The sequence below is a fragment of the Dasypus novemcinctus genome, chromosome 12 (assembly GCF_030445035.2).
Source record: "Dasypus novemcinctus isolate mDasNov1 chromosome 12, mDasNov1.1.hap2, whole genome shotgun sequence".
Taxonomy (NCBI): Eukaryota; Metazoa; Chordata; class Mammalia; order Cingulata; family Dasypodidae; genus Dasypus; species Dasypus novemcinctus.
The window spans coordinates 67,783,122-67,806,197 of record NC_080684.1 but is presented as its reverse complement, the minus strand read 5'-3'; positions in this window follow the sequence as shown (position 1 = coordinate 67,806,197).

The window sequence follows — 23,076 nt, the reverse complement described above, 5'->3', positions numbered from 1 at the left end:
CTGCTTATTCAACACACTCTCTGCTATTTAAAAATAATTTTGGGTTATGTGATATGTTATGAACTACTAATGCCTGTGGATTCATCAGTGAACTAGTAACCAAGACAATGCCAAGTAGCTGGCAGTGTATCTTCTAAATTTATTCATTATCATATTTTTTCAAATATATTGGTAAATTGAGTTAAAACTGTTCCAAAGTTAACTCTCAATCATTAAACTTTACTGAGACTTTAAAGATAAATGTGTTGGAAATGGAGACTAAGAAAAAAATGCTTACCATATAGGAGAGGGGTTTTGGAAAGAGAAAGCACTGATGATGAAGAACTATTCAAGGACTGTGGTGGTTCTAACACTATTGAAGACTGAAGAAAGAGTAGATAGGATAACTTTTAATAAAAGAACTTTGGATTTGTTGGATCTTTAAAGTGTTTTTTTTCAGAATAATGATATGGTTAGGATGTACAATTTAAGTCACTGTGGTGAGAGCTGGTTGTAAGAGAAATGGAGGCTGGGAGTAGGATAGTTCTGTCAAGATCTGGTAGCAAAGGTACAATATAAAAGAGAGTCTTTGCCAGAGATAGATGTAGTTTGAAGTGATAAAGACTTCTTTAGATTGCATAATTGTAATCATGTATAAAGAATAGTTGGGAGGAAATCAGAGGAGATAGGAAGAATAAAGATTGTGTGTACGTGTGTGTGCCTATGTGTGTGTGAGAGAGAAATAAAGATAGAGATAGAGACAGAAAGAGAGAGAGGTAATAAACAGTGATCTAAGTCAATCCACTTCAACGCTAGAAGCAGGACTACTTCCAATTACTGATTAGGAGAATATGCTATCTGTTGTAAACCATGACCACGATGTACTCCTTGTCATTCTCCCATATTATAAGTGAGAATTTTTATTGTAGCAATCTGCTTTCCCCACATCATGTAATAGGTAGGTTGATGTAGTTAAATATTTAGTCTTGAATGCAAGGAAAATGCATTCTGCTCATGCATTTCAGAATTTTTGCTGATTGCATTTATTAGATTGAATTGGATTTCTGCATAGGGAGAGGGTGAGTGCCTTATGCTGATGAGGAGCCATTTTAAAAATTGTACCTATGGGAAAATTATATGTTTTAGTATTAGGTGCTAAGAACTATACAGACATTTTTATATGTTGTTTTTATGCTAGAATTTCTTCACCTTTATTTTGGTTGTTATTTTTTATTTTCCTTTTGAGTTATAACCTACATGCTATATATATGCAAGAATCACGTATTATTCATAATTGAAGCTAATTTTCAGAGACACAAAAATGTAGTCAAAAGAAAATACAAATTTTAATTATACAAGGGTTATTTTCAACTATAAAACCTTTTCGCATCTTAAATTATGTCTTCATAGTTCAGAACTGGTCAGTAAAAGCCTTTCACATAGTGGTTGGTTCAGAGATACGTATGCGACCGATGACATGCCAATGGGAATTGGCTTGGGATCTTCTTCAGAATTACTGGGTCAATGTCTTCACTTTTTGTCAGACTTGCAGAGCTAAGAGAATATAAACCTGGATCTGCCGGCCTGCCAATAGTCATTGTCATCACTCTGTGGGCAGAGTCTGCTTGATAATGCTGGCCTAAACAGTAAAGCCGAATCAAGAGATAGAGAAGCTTAATGCTCTTCTGATATTGTTTCAATTCCTGGACCCAGCAATATGTAAAATCAGATGCACTCTCTTGATTTACATGTTATATATGCAGTTGTAAATGTCTGTTTCTTTTTTTCTTAAAATAACCTGGGTTGGTTTGTTCTCTTTTGCAACCAGTGAAGACTTGTCCTTGGGGAGTAAGGGGTGAGTAGGGGTGGAGAAATACCAATTAATTCTCTGAAACAAGAGGAAGACTTTATTGACAATATAGAACAATTTGGAGGAACTCATGCACAATTTATATTTTTTCAATGATATTTTTGGCAAAATGCAATGCAATTTTAATATACTAGCTGTACCTTGTCAACATTGTTTTCAATTTTAAATATACCTTACATTAACAATTTAATATCAATGTTTTCTTTGCATTAGAAAGTTGAATTTCCTATATACCTGAAAACTGCTTCTTTTTTAGTAATGTATGACCCAGATATAGTTTTACCAATTCCATCTTATTTTTGTCTCAACACTAACACCATATTTTATGTTTGCATCAACTTATTATATTTACAAGTTACAATAAATTCTATATTATAATTTATAATTATTTTTGGTAACCATTGTAAATTATTGAGTGCCCAAATTGAATACTACTAATTAGTTTTAATTTCCTTTTTGGTATAATGCTGGACCTACACAGGGGAAAAAAGTGTGTATACCTATGCTTTCTTAAGTCCATATTTAGAAACAAAGATTATAAGTAAAAAGCAAATTTTATTCTTAAATATATGTTATTCCTAAGTTTAATTTCCCCTAAACCTTAACCAACAGGGAAACGGATGTGGCTCAAGTGGCTGGGCTCCCGTCTACCATATGGGAGGCCCTGGGTTCAATTCCTGGGGCCATGGAGAGCTGATGGCCCACTCCCAGAGTATGGAGAGTGGTGAAGTAATATGATATAACAAAGGGAGTTGCAGAGGAGAGAAAGTGAGAGATGCAGCAGACCTGGGAAATGAAATGGCTCAAGCAACATTTTTTTTAAAGATTTATTTATTTCTCTCTCCTTCCCCCCCCTACCCTGGTTGTCTGTTCTCTGTGTCTATTTGCTGCATCTTCTTTGTCCGCTTCTGTTGTTGTCAGCGGCACGGGAATCTATGTTTCTTTTTGTTGCATCATCTTGTTGTGTCAGCTCTCGGTGTGTGCGGGGTCATTCTTTTGCACTGGGGGTCTCTCCTTACAGGGCGCACTCCTTGTGCACGGGGATCCCGCATGCCGGGGACACCCCTGCATGGCACGGCACTCCTTGAGCACATCAGCACTGCACACGGGCCAGCTCCACATGGGTCAAGGAGGCCTGGGTTTTAAACAGTGGACCTCCCATGTGGTAGATGGACGCCTTAACCACTGGGTCAAGTCCTCTGCTGGCTCAAGCAATTGAGTGCCTCTCTCCCATACCAGAGGTCCTGGGATCAGTTCCTGGTGCCTCTTAAAGTGAAAGATGAAAAGAAAAAAGATAAGCAGACATGGAAAAACACACAGTGAATGGACAGAGAGAGCAGACAGTGAGTGCAAACAACAGCAAGAGGGGAATAATAATAATAATTTTTAAAAGATGCTCAATATAAAAAAAATTTAACTACAAACAAAATGAATGGGTATTTGCTTTCAATAAAAATAAATGAACAGCATATCTTTATCATTTCTCATTTATATGGATTATAGAAAATTCTCCCGATTCCTCTAGATTTTTACTGAACCATTGTTATTCAGACCTTGATTAGACAATATGTAGAAATCTCAAATAAAAATATTAAGATTTTGTTTGTCATCAGAATGCAGATCTGAACAATGTTTCTCCTGATTTGCGTTTAGCAAGGTATTTTTACAGCTGAAAATAGTTTTGCACAATTGATATTTATATTATATTTTGACTACATTTTGTGTCTCTGAAAATGAACTTCACTTATTAATAATATTTGGTATGTGCATAATATGTATAACATATATTTAAGTTATAAACATAATACTATTATGTATCACAGCATGATAAATAATACTCAATGAATTGTCTACTCAACCTACAAACTAGAAAATTTACAACAACTTGATTTTACTCATGTGTCCTTCTCCTAACCCCTTCCTCTACTTCCCCCTTCCAGAGATTCTAAATGATTTTCTAAATTGATTTTGCCTGAGAAAACAGTACACATTATGTTTTATTACAATGATTCTTGGAAAAAACTATTAAAAAGTCAGAGCACAGTGAATTTACCTTTAATAAAAATGCAACTAAAAGATTTCAGAACACCACTTTTTTTAAATAATAGGAAATCCAGGGTTCATGTTTTTCCACATATTGAATCCTACTCTAGATCTTATAATAGCATAATGGCACAACAATGATTTTCTGGTGACCTTGGGGACTCTCATAAATGTAGCAAAAATTTAAATATTGGAAAAATTATTACTTTTCTAAGCTATGTTTCTTATGGATTTTCCTCTGCAAATTTAATAGGTATGCAGTTCCTGGTTTACTTCAAATAAAATTCCCCTCAAATATTATAAATTCCTGAGTGTATAAGATGGTTGAATTTAACATAGTCTTAGATTTTTAATCTAACAATATGTTCTGTTCTGGCTGCCAAAGTAACTCTAAGGAACCATTCTGATTTGAGGAGTTCAAACAGCCATGAATCTAAAGAGAAGTCTGCAAAAATATATGAAACTAGAAAATGAAATGGAGTTTTTTTAGCTCTTACCTTTATCTTGGGATTAGTCATGTCACCCTCAAGTAATATATGAAGGATCTGATAGCATTCACAGTATGTTTTTTTATTTTCCAGTTATGTGGATTGTGGAAAATTCTTCACTGATTATTCCCAAGTCATCAAGGAACAATGCTATTCAATTACATAATAACATCATTCATTTAGTCAACAAATATTTTATTCAAAAATATTAAATATTTATTGAGCCTATACTCTATACCAGGCTCTATTCCAAGCTCTGGCAATCTAGTAATGAAAAAAGACAAATTTTCTGCCCCATGGAGCCTATGTACTTGTAGATCAGCTTGCATCAGCAACCAACCTGGTGTATTTTGAAAGTTCTGCAAACCCTGAAGTAGGAAATATCATTTTTCTTTTAACTTTTCATCTGAATAATTAATATTATGTGGACAAAATCTAAAATTACCTCTATAGTAAGGCCAATAATTTCTTTTAGAACCACTTAGTCATTTACTGAGTAACGCATTTGAGAAGAAGCCATTGCTTAAAGTATATTCAAGAAAAAGCTTGAGACAGAGACTGACAATTCGAGACTTGTGAATTATTATAAGGATCATTCTGAAAGCATAGATTTGAGATTGAATTTAAAATAATAGTAAACTATTGAAATATTATTAACATAGATTAACTTCCTGTGTCATGTAGAATAATTATAGTTCTTCCTAGTTTTGAGATTATGAGTAATAAAGGATTCATAAAAGAATTTAATATCTCCTTTCACTTTGTATTCTTATTTTCATAATTTTTATGAAATTCCACGGAGGCAATCACATAACAATGAGTTATAGCTGTGATTCTACTTCCAATTGAATAGATGACTCTTTAAGCAGAAGGATGATCAGTATGATACAGGATAACTATTTTATACTGAGTGATATGATAAAACTGTTTGGGGAATCAATAAGCCATTGAAGTCTGAATTGCTGATGGCTCACCTTATCAAAATAATCAAAGTAGAAATCCTTTTTTTAATTTGGGAAATACTGTGTATAGTTGCCTGATAGTTCAGAAAGACAAAGACGGTAAATACATGATTTAACTCTTACAGCATCATTCCTACATATAATTGATTTGGTTGAAAAATGGGTATAAAAATAAAAGAAATTTATTTTTTAAAAAAATAAATATATTGTAGAATCTAAAAGCGGTCATGATACTTTCCCTTTATCTATGCCCTTTTCCATGTGGTTTTTAATTTTGAAGGGATATCTTCAAATTCATTTAATTGATCCCCTCTAATTGGACATTTAGGGTTTTTCTTTCTGTTTCCCTTTCATTTTTTCTTTATTAAAGAAGGTGTGGGTTTACAGAACACTCATGTACAAAATAAAGGATTCTCATACACCACCCCACCACCAACACCTTGCATTGATGTGGAACATTTTTTGTAATTGATGACAGCACATTTTTATAATTATACTATTAATTAAAGTCCATGGTTTGACTTAGGGTTCCCTATTTGTGTATTGTAGGTCCACAGATATTTTAGAAATGATTTTATTCTGTTACCACTTATGCAATCCAACATTTTCCATTTTAATCATATTCAGATATACATTTCAGTGATGTTACTAGCATTCACAAATGATGTGCTGCCATCATAACTATCCATTACTAAAATATTTCCATCATTCCAATTAAGAACACTATCAATTTTAAGCCTTAACTTTTGTCTTCGTAAATTAAAAGGTGGAATTTTTCATATGTGTTGAATTAATCTGGCCTAGTAACTGATGATATGCTAGTTCTCAGTTGGTACTTTAATGGCTGTGTTTATTTCTATTTACTCTCTTATGTCTCTGACATTGTTACTATGAGAACATTGTGAGGCTAATCTGCTGCAGAATAAGAGAAATGTGGAGCAGAACTGATCCACCCCAGTTTGTCACAGCAGAACACAGCCTACATCATCCAACAGCCAGCTAACCTTCAACGAGTTTAATGGGTCCAGCTGAGGTCAGCAGCACTGCCTAACCTACAATTACAGATAAGTAACAATATATAATTATTATGGTGTTCCCCCGGGTTTTGTGGCCATTTGTTATGCAATGACATTTATTATTTTGACCGTAGATAACTAATTTTAAAATTATTTAAAGCATTTTCAAGATCTATCTTAATATTTTTGAGGGTTAAAGTGCTTTGAACAAATTAATAGTAGACCGTTAGTATCATAGATTTCTTTACTTCCAAATATTGGAAGCTTATAATATTGATAGTTTCTTTTTCATAATAGGCTTCAAAGATTTGTACTTGAACAATTTAGCAATAACTCATTAGCAAAGGAAGAAATAAATTGATGATATAAAAAAAATACAAAAAAGTGTCTATAAACAGTTACAATAGATTTTCTGTGACCACAATCACCTCTGTTTGAATGAAGCAAATTGTTTCAATAAAGTCCAGGATAGTTTTAATTAATTAAATTTATTTTTACTACAGTATTTTTCTAATTCTGGACAGAATTAAAAGTTAATAGACTTAGGTACATTTTAATAAGAATACTTACATTTAGGGGAGACTGGTTCTGATGTGTCCATTTTTTCAGAGTTTTCTCAAAAATTAAAAATACAACTAGCAACAAACTAAATTAAATTCACCTGAATTCATTTATATAAAAATAAAATAAAAAATGTAAGCATAGAGACACTTAAGATGATAGACTAAAATGACACAGAATGTAATTAGAATTTTATGAAACAGCAATTTTGGGAACTTCCTATTGTACTTCTCTCTTTTAATTTTGGAGTCAGCCTTCTCTATGTCATATTAAATCTTTACGTGCAAAACATGTTCTTATAATATTCTAATGAGTTATTCACAATTAACTCATTAGAGGTCTTTCCTTTAAACCCTGAACTACAAACTGGTGACAATGTTAAACAGTGTTAACTCTTATAATTTCATGATGGTACAAATAGATGCATGATTTCATTTATTTGATTGCAGAAATAACCTTATTTCATAAATAACTCAATCAGTAATAAATTTCACAGTCAACTGAAGGAACTTGTTCTCTGTCTAAATGAAAATCTCTTTCAGGCTGTTATTTCAGCCTGGTGCTCAAGAGTTGATGTGAGATTGATAATGAAAGTAGCAGATGATAAAAACAATTTACTTTTAGAGGTTTACAAGGGTAAACTATTTTCTCTTTTTATCTGCCCACTTTTTTTTTATCTTATTCTTTAACTTTTGGCTATGAAAATGTTTTCATTTTTCTCCCTTTTAAAAATAACTTTCTCATATGTATTTGTTTTCTAGCACTTTTAGGGTGTTTGCCAATTTCTGCATTTCTTTGTGATTATCCCTTCTAACATTTGCTTATTTTCCCTTTGGAGTGTGCTGGATTCACATGCTTTGCTCTACTGCCTTAAGCATAAATTCTCCTAATTAAAAAACTATGCCATTTTTCTTTATATATTAGCAAAAAGTAGAAAATCCAATGGGAATGCTAATTCCTGGAATTCAGAGAAATAAATAATTATTCTTTTTGATCAATTCAAAACTATTAGCTAATTTAAATAAAACTACTTCAAATCTTCTATTAGGTACAGTCATGTCTCACAGAGCACTTAGACCTGTAATTATAGTGAGCAATAATAGATATCATTTATTATTTGCTTAAACTATTCCAAGAAGTATGTTAAATCACTGATCTTATAAAAATGGTATTATGGAATTCTCTTAATTTTAGTGATGTGGCAGTCGGGGCTTTAAAAGGAAGAGTGCCTTTCCAGAAGTTGTGAGAAGCTACTAAATGGTGGAGCCAGGATGTCACCAAACTGTATCTACTTTAGAACCTATTCATATCATATATCATAATCACCACTGACTTTCCAATATATTTTTTCTTTTAAATTTTAGCTTCATCTTCATGCTCCCCAGCACCAAGCTGTATATTTAAGCTTTTAAAAATAAATTCATTTTACTAGTTACAAGCCAGTTAGTATTTATTTCTTTAGCATGATGTTCACTTTACATTATGTCAACAATCTCAAATTAATACAATCAAGGTGAGTGGATATAGCTCAGTGATTGAACACCTCCTTTCCATGTACTTGGTCCTGGGTTCAATCCTCGGTATCTCGTAAAAAAAGAAAAGAATCTGAGCGATATTTGAGTTTAGAAATATTCACCTAGGAAAAAGTGAATTGGTCATTGTAATATGATACTACATTAAGGAAAGAAATAGGTTTTACATGTTTTCAATATGCATAAAATTGAAGAAGAATATCTGAATGTTGACATTTAAAAAAAAAAGAACCACACATGTGCAATAAACACAATGTCATTCAAATGATCAGTGTTTAGCTTTTTAAAATTAATGACTCCCATGCCAAAGCAGACATGTAGCATTACTTGGCTTTAATAAAATTGTACTGGGAATCAAAAAGTTTGTTCTAATCCTAGCTTTGTCATGAACTGGATTTCAAAAAAGTCTTTCAATTTTGTTAAAGCCTCAGGGAGGTTTTAAAATGGAGGTTTGTATAATTCTCTTCTTAATTAACTGTCACAACATTGAAATCAATTCAATAACATGAAGTGATCATCTACCATGCACAAGATTTAGGGACTACACACATTAAAAAAAAAAAAAAACCCACAAAACTAGATTCTCATTTTTAAAATTTCAACCCCTTATTTGAATTAGACATTATAACATGACATGTGCAATAATACCCTTATGTTCAAAGTATAAAAAACAAAGTAATTAAGTCTGTCTGTCTGTCTGCTGGTTTTCCCTCAAATCTGCTTTCTTCTTCTCTTGAGAATATGGCTTCCCAGTTGCCTAGTATGGGTCCCGTCCTCCTTTGTGGCTACGAGTGGCTATGTGAGCAGAAGTGATGTGTGCAGCTTTCTTCCTTGTTCAAACATAAACTACTGACATAGACTTCATCTTGTTTTCCTCTTTCTACAGGCTGGAAGAAAGATAATTCACAACTCAACTTGGTCAATACAGAAAAGACCAATGCCCAGTGAATGGCAGAGCAAATGGAGGAGGGAACCTGAATCCTTGAATGACTTCATGGATTCCTGCTGCCTAACTAGCCCAGACTAGCTGGACTGTTACCTGAGGAAATATACACTTATTTGCATCTCTTTGTTATTATTAGCCTGATTTATCATCCAAATTAATGCAACAGTTGAACTGAGTCTAGTATTACCAAATGGCAGAGGAGGAGAAGCAGAGTAGTAGGAATTGAGATTGAGAAGGTAGTAAGAAATAAGCCTTTAAGAAGTTTAGATTTCATTAGAAATATTCTGAAGGGAAAGGAGATTAAAAATGAGAAAGAAATTTGACTACAAAAGAAGTGGTTTTTTCCTTTCTGTTGCAAATTTCTTAAAATAGTATAAATATTCTATTCAGGTCAAATGATAGCTCAAACAAATAATTGCAGGATGGCAACACTGTGAAGTAGTCAACATGATCCATTTAGGACAGGACAGTCCATGTGTCAGTTTCCACGAAGATGACCGACGTTTTAAGGTTGATATTTTCTAACTAAACTTAGAAGTCCTATCAAATGCCTTTCAGTACAATGAAAGGGACTAGCCACCTACAGATAATGTGGTAACCAGTATACTCTTTGCCTACAATAATAATTCCAATATTAATCTGATAGAGTGACCATGTCTATTTCTGGAAAGTACTTCTCGTTTTTAGCACACAGTAGACTGCCAATTTTTATCTTCATGGTGGGTGGAGAAATCAGCCCCAAGCTTCACTCAGTCAGTAACAATTTGCAGTTTCACCCAAGTGAGAGCCGAGTTAAAACTTGTCTTCTTAGGTCTCTTCCTATATTGTCAGTTTTCTTTATGTTGCTCCTCCCATTCTGTCACTTTTCTCTCCCCTACAAATATAGTAACTTAAGAATTAATTTCTAGGGTAAGATGGGCAAATATCCTGGTTCTCTCAGGACTATGGTCTTTCTCAAGAAGCAGGATTTACAGTGCTAAAACCAGGAAAGTTCTGACCAAAGTGGGAGGCATAGATCACACTATCAGAATGAGAGGAGAGAGACGAATATTGTAGTACTAGAAAAGCCTAGTATAGCTTAAATATTGAGGCATTGTACTAAACCTTTGTAACCAAGGGTTAAGAATTATATAGAAGCTTTCATATTATTAAAAAAACAGAAAGAAGTTAATACCTGAAATGGTAGAAACTGACTGGATTTAGCTTAGACCTTCTATTATGATGGTCATTCTAATCCTAAACAAGGTTAATGGTTACATAAAATGTAGCCCCTCCTTTATGTATAACCACTTCAACATCTTGTTTGATTTCCACATGGAAAACCTTGTGACTGACCTCTACTCTGTTCTTTCCTGTCCCAGAATCTTGATATCTAATAATGATTAAAATCTTGTTAACTCACCCTGATTTGGTACCCACCTTACCATGTTCAACCCCCTAAAGTTTATTAATGAAGGAACTTGTGTCCAGCTCTGACCCAATTATCCATTAGCATCCCGACGGTATAAAATATTAGAATGTTTGCAGTTTGGAGAGGTTGATTTGAGAGTGTACATCTCTGGTCTCCCTCCAGAGAATAAATCCTCTTTCCCTTCCTAGGTTAGTTCAGGGTGTCTGTCTTCTCTGCGGCACGGAGCTATGGAACCCAGCAGGACCAGTCCAGCCCCTCTTCAATGAGATCCACAAGATAGAATGAGAGCCCTTAGCATTTGAAAGTTTACAGTGATTAACATCTCACTTTAAAGCATATTTCAGTCACAAAGAGTTTGTTTATCCTTTCATTCATAATTTTGTAAACTTGAGGCTGGGACTCTGAAGATTACTCTGAAGATTATTTTGGAAGATGAGCAAAAAGAGGAATGAAGAGACTCTCAGTTGATTCAAGGGGCAAAATATATTTCATTAATGATTAAGAGTCATTAACATTTTATTCATTAAGTTAATTTTCATCATTATAAACATACATCAGAATTTTTTTTTCTGTTTCCGACTTTCAAATTAGTCATTACAGTTATTGTATGGGATATTCAAAACCTACAAATTTCAAAACAGTTTCTGACACCAGCTGCAAAGGCTGCAGTACCTCAGTCATTTCAATTCTGATTCTAACTACTCAGAGATAGTCTAGGTCCCAGAGTAACCCTGGATGAGACTGTTCTTCAGGTACCAGTCCCACATTCTGGAGGCCCAAGCCACCTGTACTTTTGACCAAGTGGGGTTTGATAAATCACTAGAACAACTCATAGAACTCACTGAAAGTGCTATACTTACAGTGACAGTTTTATTATAGTAAAAGGATACAAAGAAGTCAAAAGAAGAGATGCACAGGGCATGGTCTGGGAGGGTCTCAAATGCAAGCTTCTGTACCTTCTCTATGTGCAGTCAGAACACGTGACTTTCCCACCACAGCAGTGATGAATTTTCTCAGTCATGGGAACCCAATGGAGCTTCAGGTGTCCCGAGTTTATATGGGGTCTCATTACACAGGCATGACTGAGAGAATCAATGCCCAAGTGACTGAACTCAATCTGAAGCACCCCCTTCTCTTGCGGTGGTTGGCGAGGTGGGCTGATGTGGACCCCTAATTACATGGTTGGTTTTAAGACTGTAGGTGTGGTTGACCCTTCCTTACAATCTCATTAGCAAATGGTCCTGGGTCTGCCAGAGAGAACAAAAAACACTTATCATAGGATATTCCAAAGACTCCAAGTTTACCTCCTCAGAAACTGAGGACGAAGACCAGTCCTGTCTTTGTCACATTCTAATATGTACTGCAACCATATTAGAAGGAGATGAGTGATCTGAAGAAAAGTTTCTCCAAGAAAACTTGGTATATTCTAAGAACATGAGGCATTGCAACATGAGGATAAAAGTAAAGGATTGCTAGTATAGTTGGTCTGGTTCATATCCTTAGCTTTTCATCTAAAGAACAAGGCAACACAGAATGATCACCTTACATCTCTGACTCACGGTTTCTTTCTCAGCAAATGATGAATGTAAACAAGCCCTTAAAACAATTGCGTCATAAGTTCTTGTAAATAATGATGATTTTTTTTGTTATGGATATCTAAGGCAAGGGATAGTAGACAGGGCACGTTGTAAACAGAGAGCATTAATATCAACTCTCTAAAAAATAACTGAGTTGAGTCTGTGATTTTTGACAAAAGTCTTATACCATCTTTGTTTGGGATCTAAGATATCTTTTATGAGTCCATCACCCAGAAGTCATTAACACAGAGTAATTAGCCTTCCACTACTCCCGCCTCCTTTTTTATTTTATACCATTCCACAACCTTGGGGAAATATTAAATCCAATGAAAAGACCTCACCAGACCTTAAACCTGAAACTGGGGGCAAGCAGGCTCAATTATTTATCAGACCAAGAATTCTCAATGGCAGGGTCCCCTCCCCTGAGGTGGATGAAAACCATGCTCAAACAGTATAGATTCCTAACCAGGGGAGCTCTATCACAGTCCCTAAAGGAACAGCATCAATCCCCCAGGTACAACGGCAAAGACCAAAAACGAAGGAAGGTCCAACAATGAGCCCTTGATACTAATGACTATGCTTGTGAGCCTGTGCACCTGAAATAAGAACAAGGTCTAGAGCTGCAGGGTGCCTAAGAGTTACTTCCTGAGAGTCTCTGTTTTGCTCAAATGTGGCCAGTCTCGAAGCCAAACTCAGCATGTAAAGGCATTGTCTTCCCCCCAGCGTGGGACATGACTCCTGGGGATGAGCCTCCCTGGCACCGAGGGATTACTACCAAGTACCAGCTGATCATGTAACTAGAAAAGGACCTTGAATAAAAGGGTCAACTCAGACCACCAAATATCTCAATCTACCTATAATACCAGGAGTTAAAAATGCTTTTTGACCTGAATCAAAGGGGGAAATGGAAAGGACAAATGAGTTATTACATGGCTATGAGTCTCCAAAAAGAGCCGGGAGGTTATCAGAGGGGTCACCCTTATCCACACCTCAGCAGAGTCCCAGAGACAGATAAAATAGATACAACCCTGGGTAGTGGTTCTTCTGAGGGCTACAGAGACCCACAGGTTCTATGGTCATGGCAGATGGAGTTCAGTGCCATGTCAGTTGGCCCTACTTTGGAGTTTGTGTTTCTGTGTGATGGAGCTGGACTCATGTATGATCTTTGTTCACAAGCCTCTACTGTTACTTTTACCAGAACTGTAGTTGGTGCTGGGGTTTAACATATACCCAAGAGACCTGAATCTCTGGATTGACCATGTGATAGCTAGGCCCTGAGCCTCAACAGACTTCAGCTTCAACACTCTGGTTTATTGGACCTACCCCAGTCAGCTAACATGGAGTTGAAGAAGGTCAACCACCACACCAGGGAACCAAGAGTGCCTACAACTGAAAGCAGGAGGATTGCATCCAGCATCCATGTGGAATCTAACCCCCCTCTCTTGATATAGATGTGGAGTGGACACAACCATTCCCAGGTCCACAGGATGGAGGAATAGAGTATGGAATAGAGTGGACTTACTGATATTCTATTCATGAACTATTTTGATTAGTAATAGAAGAAAATGTGGCATTGGTGTGGAGAAAGTGGCCATGGTGGATGCCGGGGGTAGGGAATGGGAGGAAGAGATGAGATGTGAGGGCATTTTCAGGACTTGGAGTTGTCCTGAGTGGTGCTGCAGGGACAGTTACCGGACATTGTATGTCCTCCCATGGCCCACCGGGTGGAATGTGGGAGAGTGAGGCTATAATGTGGACCATTGACCATGAGGTGCAGTGGTGCTCAGAGATGTATTCACCAAACGCAATGAATGTCTCATGATGATGGAGGAGATTGTTGTTATGGGGGAAGGAGTGGAGTGAGGGGGTGGAGGGTATATGGGGACCTCATATTTTTTAATGTAATATTAAAAAATAAATAAAGACAAAAAAAAAAAAAACAGTATAGATCTGTTTCTCTTCTCTCGTGCCAAATGGGGCTTGCTGGACTGCCTTTTATACCCAATCCAGAGCAGGTTTTGGCCATCCCAGGAGACTGACCAGGAGGGGGCTTATTCCCCTGCTGTTTCAGAATCTTTGTGCTATGTAAGTGACGTGGAGATTAGTTGCCCTTTCTAAACTCTATTCTGTGCAAGTAATAAAGTTTCTCAATGTTGCTGAAAGTTTCTGTTGTGCTCTGAACCTGTGTTGTGCTCTGAACCTGTGTTGTAGCAACTTGTTCCACAAACCTCTCTGACCACCCTCAGACTTCTGACTTGATGAGTTACGCTTGAAAGCTCTGTGGTATCTCATGACTGATTTGAGAACAGCACTGTCAAATAGAATTTTCTGCAATGATTGGAATCTTCTATATCCTCCCTGTCCAATACTGTAGCCACTGACCACATGTGGTTATTCAGCAACTGAAATGGGATTAATACAACTGGGGTTCTGAAGTTTCCATTTTATTTAATGTTATTAGTTTAAATAGCCACTCTGATTAATATGTCCTATTGGCCACCTCAGCATTGAAGGACTTACCTTTGGGTAGAAAAGACAAATCATGCTGGGGAAAATGGCAGTGAACTTTGAGGCATCCACTAATTGCAAGCAAAATTCTATATGCCAAGGTTGCTGTACGTAACTGCTGATTTTAAGCAAAGAACACAATAACATGCAGGAGCAATATATAACCCAGAGCCCTGGGATGCTGGGCATAGTGGGGTGGGCCAGGCAAGGGAAACTCATAAACTCAGCTCTGACTCCAAATTCTGTTTCTTTTCTCCATATGAATTACATGATGGGCAGCCAAATTCCATAAATTTAAGGATGGACCACTGGGATTAACATGAAGTCCTCTCTGTGAAACTGTTGGCGACTTAAGGTGGTGCAGTAGAGGTGAATCAAGAATGTATCCACAAGAAGAGCTCTAAGAGTTGCTATATTACGGAAGACAGAACTAAATGTTATGAATGCTGCTTCATACAATGAGGAAAAGAGCATCAATCACAATTAATTGAGTGCCTAAATAATTTTCACTTTTTTTAGAATTTTTTCTGGATTGAATAAAAATTAATAACATTCCAAATTATCTAAAAGAATCAGTATCCCAGGATATGGTATAGTCAAAATGATAAACATATCTCAGCTTTACTTTTAACTCTGCCTAGTAGTGATGGGTTGGAACAGGCATGTAGTGGCTTGCAAGAGATAGTTGTTTAATCTTCAGGCAATTTGCAAGCTGCTTAACCCACAATGGTAGCTTGAAATCAACCAAGGCAGAAGTGTTTATACCATGGAAAACAGCAAATATTACAGAGAACAACATCCTCCCCCAGCCCTTATCCTTTAGAAAGCAAGTTGCTAAACATTTCTCAGTACATCACTGCCCTTAGGAGACTGTAATTGGTGAGAGTCACCGAAGGCTGTCTAATAGCTTAACTATATCATTAATCTCTTATTCCAGTTAGTAATTTAAGTCTATCCTTTCTTCCATATTTCTGTGAATTCTTTTGTCCCTCTTCCCTTCTCTGCCAACACAAATCCTACGTATAGTTTGCTACACACTTTCACCAGTGGTTTTAATTTATGGCTTTCACTTATCTTCTCTTATTTCTTCTAATCTTATAGTCAGTTCCATGCAGTTTTCCATTTAATCTATTTCACTTGGTTTCCAACTTGTTAATCTTTTTTTTCCCGAATAAGCACAAATTATCTTGCCTTATTTTTCTAATTTTCCTTTTTCTTTAGTATCATTCATAGCACCAAACATTATTCCTTGGCCAACACATTTAAAAAGTAGGGGATACACCAAAAGATCCTGAAAACAGCCAAATATTTTTTTATTCTAATTGATTTTCATTAACTTTACCTTGCCAACATTAAACTGCTTAGCATCTAACAGATATTTAATTCTATTTCTCTGCCTCCTCCTCTTCTATGCTCGCACAGCTGGAGTAACACATACAAACAAGTTGATGAATCACTAACCTAAATGTAGTCCTTAAAGCTCCCTGGCTGTTGTATTAGGTTTCCCTTGTTATTTCTTCTACTTGGAGGCATAACATACAATTCAAATTTGATATTACAGAAAATAAGCTTCTAGTCTTCATCCTTGAAATGGAACCTTAAGAGTCATCCCTATCACAGTTAATAGTAACTATACTGTATCAGTTACCTTTTGCTGTGTAACAAACCATCCAAATACATGTCCACAATATAGTGCCACTAAAATTATGGAGTTGTTACAACAAAAGCTAACTAATGCAGCTCTTCACCTCAAGAAGTATACAGACACAAAAGGAAAGTCATCAAACTGATTGAAAATTCCTGATGTTCTACTAAAATGAATTTAAATCATAAAGGAATTAAATGGACATGGAAACTTTATATACTGCAAAGAAAACAATGAATCCAGGTGGCTCTGAAGAATGCTGGGCATCTTGCCCATATTTCTTACGATACGTCTTTATCCAAGCCAAACTCACACTCTCTCACATCTGTTTATTTGGTGTATTTCTGGTCTTCAGAGACATATTTTTGCAGATGCGTACCACTGAAATGAAGAGGAAGATGTAAATTTGAACAGTTGTCACAATTTATTGTGGTTCAGGAAGTTATATACCTATTATATTGAGTCGTTTTAAACTTTTAAAATACTCTTTTATTTTATAGATTTTTACTATAAGTAGCTTATCAAAGAAAAAAAAATCCACACCATTCACACATGAAAGACTCATGGTTAAAGTCTAATAGCTCAACTGAATTTCTTGAACAGAGCGCCACAAAGATTCTAGTGTATAAGCAAGTACAGGGGATAAAACAGCAGGAAACAACGCATACAGCTTCCAGCTAGAAAGAATTTCTAAAAACTTATACTTCGAAGTCCATCCTCAGAGGCCAATGCACAAATGATTCAAACAACATGCTTCTTTGTTCTGATTTGCCTGCATGTGCCAAGTTTTACATTTAAACCAAAGCAATATTTAACATGTTGTGGAAAAAAAAAAAGGCTTGACATTTATAAAGTCACTTTGTTCTCAGGTAATGTTTATTACGTTACTGAATGTTAGAATATAAAAATAAAGTATAATTATGTCCCTGGGAATGAACAAGGGAATAAAAACCTGAGTTAAACCTGGTGATAAGAATAAACATATGGGGAGGGAGGAATAGAAAATTCAATTTCAGATATAAGCTGAACAGAAAGAGGCAGAAGAGTGTGATGGTGTTATAGCTTTTATCTCACCTCATTCTTACAATACTTTTTTTTTAAGGAGGTACTAGGGATTGAACTTGGGATCTCGAATATAAGAAGCAGGTGTTCCACCACTGAGCTATACCACTTTTTAAAATCTCCTGTAAACATGTGTATTAGGGGAAGTCACAGATTCCTGTTAAGAGACCATTATCCAGACCTCATGTATGTCCACCTCCTTCTCTGTGGTAGTCATGAGTACATACAAAGAGACCATCCTCCAACCTTCCACTACCCACACCTCATTTTCTATTGTGTACCATTCTACAGCATGGGGGGGGGGGAGGGCATTAAGTCTAATGGAAAGGTCCAGCAAAACCTTAGATATGGAAAGGGGAAGAAGCAGCCCCAGACACTTATCAGACCAGAAATTCTCAGTGGCAGGGTCCTCTCTCTCTGAGTGGATAAAACCCACAGTAAAGATTTGTCTTTTCTCCAGCATGAAGTGGGCTGCCATGTACTGACCCCCACCCAGAGCAGTTTTGGCCACCCTGGGAGACTAAGTGTGACGGGATTTCTTCCTCTGTTGGTTTGGACTCTTTGTGCTGTGTAAGTGACAAAGAGATTATTTGTTTTTTCTGGACTCTTTCTACTGTGCAAGTAATAAATAGATAATTTGCTGAAAGTTTCTGTTGCACCCTGAGACTGTGTTCTCATGACACACAGCTGTAAAAACTTGGTCCACAATGTGTTTGTATGTCTTTCCAGGAAAAATATTCCTTGAGATGAAGGGGTGTGTGTGTGTGTGTGTGTGTGTGTGTGTGTGTGTTTCTCAAAGGCGAAATACCTCATATATTTGTTAGGAAATAGTATTTAGTAGTAACTTTTTGTTTTATAAAATTTTATGTAATATTTGAAAAGTAAAAGAGAATGCATATAATATATATGTAAATTTTAAAGTAGATTAATAGAGAGAAAGCTTTTTGAAACAATAGCCAACATGAGCTAGCCTTTAAAACATTAATCTGTCCTTATGATCTTGCCTCTTTTCTGTCTCATGTTTCTGTTACCCCTAGAGTTAACCATGTTCCTGAATTTTGGTTTATTATTTCCTGATCACTAATTCTTTATTAAGCACCTGTTATTTGACTCCCACTGTGATTGAGAGACTAGCATTGTGAAAAGTCTCTACATAATGTCTTTATCTTGTCTTCTATTTTGTTGCACTGTCTTATAATGCACCTAGATTATTAAATTATTATGATTAAAATAATATAAAGATATAATCATAATAGACTTAGGCTCAATGATTAGCTTTTATCTTTACTAATCTTTACAACAATCATGTGAGGCAGACTGAAAGGTAAAATTTTATTTTCAACTTATAATTAATGGTATTGAATCTCAAAGATGATAATTGAACTTTCAAACTCATGTTGCTAGTGGCATAGTCATGTCCAGGTCCCAAGGGTCCTAATATCCTGATGACAAATAGTTAATGAATATGTATTACATACCAGGAACGATGCTGAGCTTTTGGCAACAAAATTTTAGGGCATGTACAATTACTGTCCTCAGTTTTATGGTGAGGAAAGTGGGCTCAGAGAGGTCAAACAATTCATCCATGATCAAAAACAGGAAAATATAAATTCTGATATATATTGAAAGGCCTGTATGACTCCAAAGCACATTGTCTTAACCATATAATTTTGTGATTCTCAAGATATTTTATCAAGTCGTTTCTTGTTTTACACTAAATATAGATGTGGTAGGATTTCTGTGAAGGAAATTATTAACATAATAGGAAAGAATTTTCAGAGAGAAAGTAAGATTTGAAGAAGCTGAAAAGAAGAGAAATAGAGAGGACCATATGAGAAGTAAGAGACAAACAAATAGAAGTAGGTAGACTTTAATGAACGTTATGAGGGGAAAACTAAGATGGTTAGTTACCACCTCTACAATTCAGGAGCTATGACCTTAGACTTGAAGTTTTCTTAAACCATGAATAATTTTATACACTACTTGGCTATTTCCATTGAAGAAGAACTTGATGCAAGAATCTTCCATGTATTAGAAAATAGATCTTCATTCAAATAGTCTATGCAGTAGCATATCAACATGTCAACACTCAGCCTCAACTACCATGACCATTGACTCCTTCTATTCATGCAAAAATCTCATTTTATAGGGATATTACAATATATTTCATGACCATGTAAGGTTGAATTAAAGTTACTAAAAATCTCTTCTTTAAAACTCAAGCAAATTCAGTGGAGGGGTATTTTTTAAATCATTTTTTCTTCACTTAGTTTCTGGATCATAACATGGTCAGAAAAATCTCACGATGGAATTGTTCTACTCACAATTCAAGGCTGCAGTTTAGAGATGGCAATGATAGAGGTTGTACCATGAAGTAAGAATTTGGTAAGTATATTTGGAGGTGGACCCATTCTACCTCAAAGTAATTATGTTGACAGAAATAGAAAAGCAAAAAAGTGTGGGGAAGAATATTATGAAAGATGAAAACTGATAAAAAGGAAGATTTCAAACGATCTCCTAATTATTATAAAGTTTAGAATACAAGAATAACACATTATATAACCAGGGGTAAGAAATAGCCCAACATGTGTTAAAAAGAACTTTGGTGATAAAGTGTTGGATCTTACAGAGAGAGGTTATGTTAGAATCACAAGTTCTCTTTGTTTGCAAAAAAGTTATTCATTTATTCAACCAACATTATTAAGTATCCATTTATGCCAGACACCTCCAGGTCAAAGTGAAAAAAAGATAGATGTGGTTCCAACCCTTAAAATGCCTTTATAACAGTCGGAAAAACAGACATTAAACAAATAATATCTGTTAAAGGAGTGTTATAAAAGAAGTTCAAGAGTGTATGGGAATGTTAGAAAGGGTGATATTTTCTCACTGGAAAATAATGAAACAATCTCAATATTCAATATCCAATGATTCATTACCATCATACTTTTTGGAATGCCTGACAAAATCATCACTTGTGTTTTTATTCTAAATATTATTTTACTTGTTTCATCAAACTAAGGTTGCAAGAGTCAAATACCAAGTCTGTAAAACCAATGATATTTATAATGATACCATTTATAAAAATCATCCTGAAACTCAATGTGAAAGCATTTAGAAGTCCCAGACATTAGGCTATTGGGAATAATTGAAGATGGAAAAAAAAGATATATTGCCTGGTGGAGTGGGAGGAGACTATTTGAACTAAAAGGAGTAGAGGCAAAATACAAAATATTTTCAGCCGCATTCCCTTACTTGAAAGAAAGTGGTGAAGTGTGGGGGTAGTAGTTGGAACCTAGAACATGTACAGGGGTATACTATGGATTTATGAATATGCATAGATGTGTTTTATTTCTGTATACTTTAGAAGACTTTGTATATTTTTCTGTACATAAGACCTTGAATGGTCTTATGTACAGAAGACTATCCGGTCATATTTGATTTGATTCTATGTGTTTATAAGTCACTGCCTAAATTTTGGATTCTGAAGTTAAAAATCAAGTTAAACATGTGCAATTTTTAAAACCACATTCATGGAAACACATTCTAGTTTGAGAGAGTTGGGAATAAAAACAGAATTCCTTCTGGGCCTTCGTGGTCATAAGGCAAAGAGAATTTGGGATAATAGATAATAGATTCTATGTCTACTCATAAAGACAAAATTAGATTTCTTATAAAAGTACATGATTTGGCATATTATTTTTCCAGTGGTTTAATAATAATACTACTAATGGATAAAAAGTTTTGACCAAGAAATTAATCTGCATGTAATTTTTAGTCCAACAGATTTTTCAAAAAGCATAGGCAATTTTACCCTTAGTCAAATTTGTTATATGTTAATTTGACACATTAATAACTGATAATGAAAACTTTATCAAAATTGACTCCAGGGAGGTAGAAAAAAATTATTAATAATTCATAAAATAATTTATAAAGTATATAGAGAAACTATGTCTAACAATCTCTTCTCTGCTGCCAAGAGTGATCACATATATCTTATTGTTGCTTTCATTTAACCTCTTGCCTGTGGTAGTAAAGCCGATGCACTTACACATGATTTAAAAACTGGGACCCTGGAAGATATTAGGTAAGTATTTAAGTGAGAAATTTGGATAATCTTCCACATCTCCAGTTGTGAAGTGACTGATATTCTTAAAGTCTAAGAGTAAATCCTGTTGTCAGGTATATTTACAATGTCATATTAGAGGAAAAGTGTTGGCAGAATCAAATAAACTAGGGAGAATGACATCCAAGAAAATGAGTTAAGATTTTATTTCTTCAATATCAATGTGCAAAATTGAGAGAAAGATTGTATAAGAAAGCAAATTTCATAGCTTTAAAGTATATACCTACTTTTGTGTATAGATGCTGTAGCAGTTTGACATGGTTATGAATTCCAAAAATAGATATTAGATTATGTTTGTAATGTGGTTTGTACTTGGACATGATTGAGTTATGATTAGGGCTTTGATTGAGCCACATCATTAGGGCACTGAGTCCCCACCCCTTGGTGGGTAGGGACTCATAGATAAAAGGCATGGCAAAGGACAGAGTTGGAGGGTTTCCAAAGTTGGAGTTTTGATGTTGGAGGTTGTTGCTGAAGACTTAAGCTGGAGCCCTGGGAAGTCAGTACACAGAGGAAAGAGAAGACAATGGCAGGAAGGAAGGAACCTTGAAACCACAGAAAAGCAAACCCCAGGAAATTAAGAACCCAGGAAGCCGGAACCCTCACAGATGTCAGCAGTCATCTTGCTCCAAATAGACTTTGGTGGGGGAAGTAACTTACGCTTTATGGCCTGTTTCTGTAAGATCCTACCCCAAATAATTACCCTTTATAAAAACCAACCAAGTTCTGGTATTTCGCACCAGCACCCCTTTGGCTGACTAATACAGATGCCTTTGTTTTAGCTTTTTCTTCTCTCTGGTCATCCTTTTCCACCTGATATATTAGTACTTTACCATCAAGGTAGAGAGTAATAATTGCCTCAATATTATTTTGTTGTTTACATTTTTATCTCTACCTGAGATATAGGTTTTATTATGCCCGTTTCATAGGTAATATGGTAGTTTGAGATTATTTATAAATCCTAAAAAGAGAAAGATTATGTTTGTAAACTATCAATTCTGGGTGTGATACCCTTTGATTATATTGGATTCAGTAGAGGGGCCCTTGATTAAATTACCTGTTAAGATTAGGGTTTTGATTCAACCACATCAGTAAGGCATGACTCAATTTGAGTCCCTGTGCCCTTGGTGGGCCATATAAACAGACATTCACTCAAGAAGCCACAGGGGAAGAGAGCTCCACAGATGCCAGAGAGAGAACTTTGTTATATGCCAATAAGGAGAAGGCTCAAATAGCTAAAGCCCCAGGGAGAGATGAGCCATTTGCCTGTTGGCCTACTGAGGACAGACCAGACAGAGATCAGTGATCACCTTGCTTCAACTCATGTTAAGTGACTTTGGTAAGGTTACATTA